Source organism: Salvelinus sp. IW2-2015, unplaced genomic scaffold (assembly GCF_002910315.2).
Source record: "Salvelinus sp. IW2-2015 unplaced genomic scaffold, ASM291031v2 Un_scaffold4549, whole genome shotgun sequence".
Classification (NCBI taxonomy): domain Eukaryota; kingdom Metazoa; phylum Chordata; class Actinopteri; order Salmoniformes; family Salmonidae; genus Salvelinus; species Salvelinus sp. IW2-2015.
In genome coordinates, this window is record NW_019945819.1 from 1 (window position 1) to 6,873 (window position 6,873).

Consider the following 6,873-nt stretch of genomic DNA (forward strand, 5'->3'; position numbering starts at 1 on the left):
GCAAGTCATATAGAAAATTTGTTAAGTAGAACCTCACCTCGTTTATATCTGTTGGTTTTGTACTGTATGTTAGAATTAGGTTGTCTCCTGATCTGTCGATAAACTATTCACAAGAAATTATGTCGCTCTGCATTTTATCAGTTTTTAGCTGAAGTATTATATGGTGGGGTGGTTTGTCTCTGATTGGGAACATATTTAGGTAGCCTGTTTTCCTGTTGTGTTTTGGTGGGTGGAATTTGTTACTGATTGGGAACCATAGTTTTAGGTAGCCTGTTTTCTAGTTGTGTGTATGCGTGGGTGGTTGGTTCTGATTGGGAACACATATTTAGAGTAGCTCTGTTTTCTGTTGTGTTTGTCGGGTGGTTGTTTCTGATTTGGGTAAGCATAGTTTAGGTAGCCTGTTTTCTGTTGTGGTATGTGTTATGAGAGATGGGCTGTGGCTTTGTTTCTGATTGGGAACACCCGTTATATCTCCTTCAGGTAGCCTGGATTTCTCTCGCTCTGAGTTTTGACGCGGAAGGGTGGTTGTCTTAGAGGAGTATGGCGAACCAAAAATTATCGTTAGGTACGCCGCTGATTTTCCTGCATGATTTATTGTTTGGTTGGGTATACTTTGGTTGTTGAACTTGCACATGACTAAGCGGAAAATCAATATATATAAAGATTTTATTAGCCTAGTATATTCCATTAGGATATTGATGTTTTGTGGGTGGTTGATCGTCTGGATATAAACTGGGGCAACCATATTAAGGTAGCTGTAGCCTGTTTTCTGTTGTGTTTTGGTGGGTGGTTGTCTTCCGTGTCAGTGTTTGTTCACGTTACGGGACTGTTTCGGTTTTCCTTATCTATGCACTTTGTTATTTTTGTATTGTTGTCGTGTTCAGTATTATTAAATAATATGGACACTTACCACGCTGCGCATTGGTCTGACATTTCTTTCTCCTCGTCAGATGAGGAGGACGAAGTCCGTTACAGGTATCTTTACTTTTACTCAAGTACAAGAAGCAGAGCCCCAATTGGGTACTTTTTCCACCACTATTTATTTCTATACTTTGATTAAAATTTGCAATAATTATTGAAATGACTGTATTATACAGTATTGTACTGTATTGTATTATACTGTATTATACTGTATTGTATTGTATTGTATTATACTGTATTGTATTATACTGTATTGTATTATACTGTATTGTACTGTATTGTACTGTATTGTATTGTACTGTATTGTATTGTACTGTATTGTACTGTATTATACTGTATTGTACTGTATTGTACTGTATTATATTGTACTGTATTGTACTGTATTGTACTGTACTGTATTGTACTGTATTGTACTGTATTATATTGTATTATACTTAAGCCCTTTTCTGTATTAGAACAATAGCAGTAATTCTAGGCTTGTGTCAGAGGACTCTCAATTGCTTTTTAATATTGAATGGAACAAAAAATATATTTTTTWATTTTATTTCATCAAAATTAACTTTAATATCCTATTTATTACAGTGAATTAGGTTACATTAAAATAATTAACTTAAATGTTTTCTATTTTCGTTAATGTAGGAACTATATGTTAGGGTTYATTGTATATACTTCTTGTTAATTTCATCATGCAGTAGATGGATTTAGAGGGTAACACTGACGCTTATAGTTTCCGGTTTGAATAAAAGACCACCAGAATCCCTCACCGTTAATCGTTACCGTGTCCTCCATCTATCAGAGCAGCACTTGCGGCGCCTTGCTCTGTCCCCATGACAACCCGATACAGCCAGACCGGAAATCCAACTCAAATAATATCCCCGGCGTAACCACCAGAACCGGCCCATAAAAACTCCAGTACATTTCATAAATGCATCAGATTATATCAAGCGCGTCTGTAAAAAAGCATCTCAATGGAAGGTTACATGTATGCACGAGGGCAGGGGTCTGGAAGGTGTCACGTGTCATTTCATCTGGGTGAGTGGAAAACCGGGCCTTCGCGAGGAGAGGAAATTCCATTTTCTTCAGACTTCAGGCTTTAGAATGCAGCATGGGCATGGTCACTGGGAAGAGAGCACCTGGCAGTTTCTCTCCATTATGCACTTCTCTCTGTCTCTCAATTAAATTAAAAAATCAAATGGCTTTATTGGCATGGGAAATATATGTTTACATTGCCAAAGCAAGTGAAATAGATAATAAACAAAACTGAAATAAACAATAAAAATTAACAGTAAACATTACACTCACAGAAGTTCCAAAAGAATAAAGACAGTCTCTCTCTCTACTCAATCCCCTCCCTCTCCCATTCTCTCTCTCTCTCTCTCTCTCTCTCTCTCTCCCTCTCCCTCTCTCCCTCTCTCTCTCTGAGAGCTGTGTAGCCTAGTGATAAATGTATTATAGAAGTGGTAGAAAAACTTCAAGACTGAAGTGCTATGTGTGCCTCTGTCTCTCTCTCTACCATTCCCTCCCTTCCGCCCTCTCTCTCACCTCCTTCTCTCCAGCTGGTTCAGAGGTGTGTGCCCGGGTTGGAGCTCCTAGGCGGGCAGTGGGGTATTGGGGAGTTGGGGAACCTTCTGCTCCTTTACCCACTCTCTCCTCTCCTCTCTCTTCTCTCTCACCTCGTCAGCTCGCGCTCCGCTCCCCGCGCTGCCACTTCCGCTAAAAGCCCTGGCGCAGCTCCGGCTGCCATTAGCAGGCGCTAAATAACTGTTAACAGTATGTTACCCAGACTGCCTGCTTCAGCTGGAGACCAACCAGCCTTCAAAGCTTTGCACGCAATTATGCAACATTGCTGAACATCCTACAGCTGTTTAATAAACAGCCCCGTTTAACACACACACTCTACCTAAGAAACACACACCACGACCAACATACTTCCTCAAACACAGACACACCATATAACCATTTAACACTTTTACACTTGAAGTCCTCCTACAACTTGTATAACCTGGTTAGACTAAACCTACACTGCCTCAGCCTCAGCCTCTAGCCCGCAGCCTTACCCTCAGCCTCAGCCTTAGCCCTCAGCCTCAGCCCTCAACTCTAGCTCAGCCCTTAGCCTTCCTCAGCCCTCAGCCCTCAATCTCTAGCCCTCAGCCCTCAGCCCTCAGCTCTCAGCCCTCAGCCCTCAGCCTCAACTCTACCTCAGCCCTTAGCCTCAGCCTTCAGCCTCAGCCCTCAGCCTCAGCTTAGCCTCAAGCCCTCAAGCCTCAGCCCCAGCCCTTAGCCTCAGCCCTCAGCCCTTAGCCTTCAGCCCTGCCCTTAGCTCACCCTCACGCCTACAGCCAACTCTCAATCTGGCCTGCAGGCAGGTCTGGGATTAACAGACAGTCGAGTGGGATGAGTGAGTGAGTGAGTGAGTGAGTGAGTGAGTGAGTGAAAGCACCAGGACTCATAACTAACCTACCTGGGCATCAGTTGGAGACACTAACTCTGTGTGTAAAAACCTTATTTATGTTTAGAGAATATAAGTGAACGAAGTATATAAATATACTCAATATTTGCATTAATGCGTTGATTGTTAGAATAATCTCTCAATCCCTCTTTCTCTCTCCCTCGCTCTCCTCTCTGCTTTCTCTCCTCCTCCCTTCGTCTCTGTGGAAGTTTTGTTTGGTCACTGACTGGAACAGTAATATCCATAATGTGTCTGCCATGATGGGTAGACCTTCACACGTGTGTGGGAGCGGAGCGAGAGAGAGACCTTGCTGTGAAGACATTAAACATCTCAACTCAAATGACCTGCTTCCTGACCAACTGTTTCTGTCCTTATCAGAGTCAGGTCTACGGGCCAGACGGGTCAGGTAGTCAGTATCCGCGTTGAAAACGTGTTCTAACATAACGTCCTACCTACGGCTCATTTCTCTTCATCAAACTACTGAGAGAGAGAAGCTGCCTGCCTGGCGTCTACCCTCCGCTACAACAGGAGCAGATAGACACTGTTAGGCCTAGCAACTATTCTCCAGATAGAGAAACAGAATAATTCAACTAAATGTAATCAGTTAAGTATTTGTTTTAGATTAGGCATCGAGGATAACTCTTTATCTACCGGAGAAATAACACCCGCCCAAGCCCCTGCCTGCTCGTGTCCGGAGGCGGGAGGGAGTGACGGCTCCGTGTTGGTCTCTCTCGGTTCCGGTGGAGGCTGCGCTCGTGGCTCTGGTCTGTGTCAGAAGTCTCGCCCACGCGGACTCGGAGCTCCCAGTCAGTCCCACCGCGAGAGATAATGACTGATGCCGACGGAAGGTGGCACAGTTACCCAGCACGAGGCTATAGAGCCGTAAACCCACAAAGTATCAGTCAAGAACACACACACTGGAATAAAGACAGAGGTAAGACTGACTCGCCGCGGTGTAAACCAACGAAGCATTAGGCCTATAGTTAATTCCAGTCTGACAGAAATGTATATATTATTTAAACTTATTTTCTTTCATGTGAAATTCATTTAGAGCAACGAAAGATAATAGATATGATCAGATAATGCCATATTTCAGATTACTGACAAACAGCTTTATAAAATATTTAACCACAATAAACAGTTTAGAAAATATAGGAAAACGCACCATGTAGAACGAAGTATAAATATGAAATTAGTAGACCTGCTGACAAACGATGATATCAAAATCGAATTAAGTTAAAAAATAATACAAAAAAACACGAAAAAACAGGTTAACTGATAGGCTAGTTCCTGGTTAACTGATGGGCTAGTTCCTGGTTGACTGATAGGCTAGTTCCTGGTTAACTGATAGGCTAGTTCCTGGCATATCAAATGATCTTCTGCTTTGATCTGACCTGTTAGATCTTTATGAAACCTATTATATTTTATTGGTTAAATAAATAACGTGCTTTTTTGTTGTTGTTATAAATGTAATGTGTAAATAGCTATAGGTAAAATAAATGTGAGGATAATCACATGTTTAAATGTCCATTCTACAAAAACAAAAATACTTATATGTCTAAAATATATTCTGTAAATAATATGTTTGAATGCTCATTAATGCAAATATTCCCATATAGTTACATTTATATTGCCAGATAATTAGGGTTATCTATGCCAGAAATGCAGAAAATTCAACCCACGAGGTCAACTTGGTTTGCGTTTGATAAAATATAAATAGAGGCATATTCTGTCAAATATTCATTTGTTTTTGTAAAATGTAGCCTATGAATTTGTTTTTGTGAAAATATATGCACTTGTTTTTGTGAAACTATCTGTCTTATTGTAAAAATATCGCCAAATTATTCGTCAATGAAAGTTCGTTTTAGTGAAAATATCCATTATTGTCGAATAATCTTTCCAAAACAGAGTAACTAAATACTGAAGCAAATACAAAAATCCGAAAATAGAATTCTGAATAAAATATATTTGCAATCAAAGAAAATATATTTAACCAAGGGAAATAACAAGGCCAATATAGTGCAAATGGATATAATTACATTGAAATGGTCTGAATGTATATGTTAGCAGCAGGTAATTTATGTGTCCAGTCTGAAAATGGATTCATGTTGAGTAGTCATATCGACGGATATGAGTGGAGTGGAGTGGCGCAGAGTGGAGTGGAGGTAAGTGGAGTGGAGTGGCGCAGAGTGGAGTGGAGGTAAGTGGAGTGGAGTGGCGCAGAGTGGAGTGGAGGTAAGTGGAGTGGTGGCATATTGCCATAATGATAGCCATGACTTAAAAACAAATAGAACATAAAACAACGTGACCGGTGTCAAAAAGGGACGTGTTTTTATGTTGAACATGAACCATTAAAATAAGTTATCGTCCATTTTAAATGGAGATGTTTCTCAACGCTGAACGGCGACGTATCCAATCTAAACCGTAGAACAGTTAGCTTTTATACAAGATATTCCTCCCCGCGAGCAGCGGACCATACCGTCATTTGATCTGATAACCGGCAGAATATGACAGCGGCATTTCCCGCTACCATCCTTCATTTACATTTCATTTACACCAATAAACGATGATAACGTGCTGTTTATAAAACCCCTCCGGGTTGTGTACATTGTGCCAGGAGTGAAAGAGAAGCCGCGGGACTGTCCTCGCGCTTGTTTATTTATAGGCTTGCTCCATATGTCTTCACATGCACGGGCCCTGACGGACATTCCCCGCATGACCACGCACTAATTTACACGCCTGAACAGCACGAAGGAACAGGCGGTAAACTGGACGCCTACGGTAAGTATAACTTACGGTGTTCCAGTCATAAAACACATCAGAGCGCGATTCAACACTGAGCACCGTTAACGCACAGGTATGTGGTAAAATTACATTTATTTATATAAGCTATAGGCATATAATTGTTTTCTATAGGCTATATTATTAATATATTATGAATAATATGCATATCAATTACAGTAATCTATCCTAAACAATCCTTTAATTTATTTAAAAAATATATCGTTTTTGTTATAATAGTGCACTATACACTGATGCAAATGTAATGTAAATTAGTGTATACTGCACTATAGTCGCCATACACCCATATCCAGACCAGGACCATGCGGTTCCTCAGTAGTCCAGACCAGGACCATGCGGTTCCTCAGTAGTCCAGACCAGGACCATGCGGTTCCTCAGTAGTCTCAGTTAGTCCAGCCAGGACCATGCGGTTCCTCAGTAGTCCAGACCAGGACCATCGCGGTTCCCAGTAGTCCAGACCAGGACCATGCGGTCCTCAAGTAGTCCAGACCAGGAACCATGCGGTTCCTCAGTAGTCCAGACCAGGACCATGCGGTTTTCCTCAGTAGTTCCAGACCAGGACCATGCGGTTCCTCAGTAGTCCAGACCAGGACCATGCGGTTCCTCAGTAGTCCAGACCAGGACATGCGGTTCCCAGTATCCAGACCAGGACTCTGTGGTTCCTCAAGTTAGTCCAGACCAGGAACCAATGCGGTTCACAG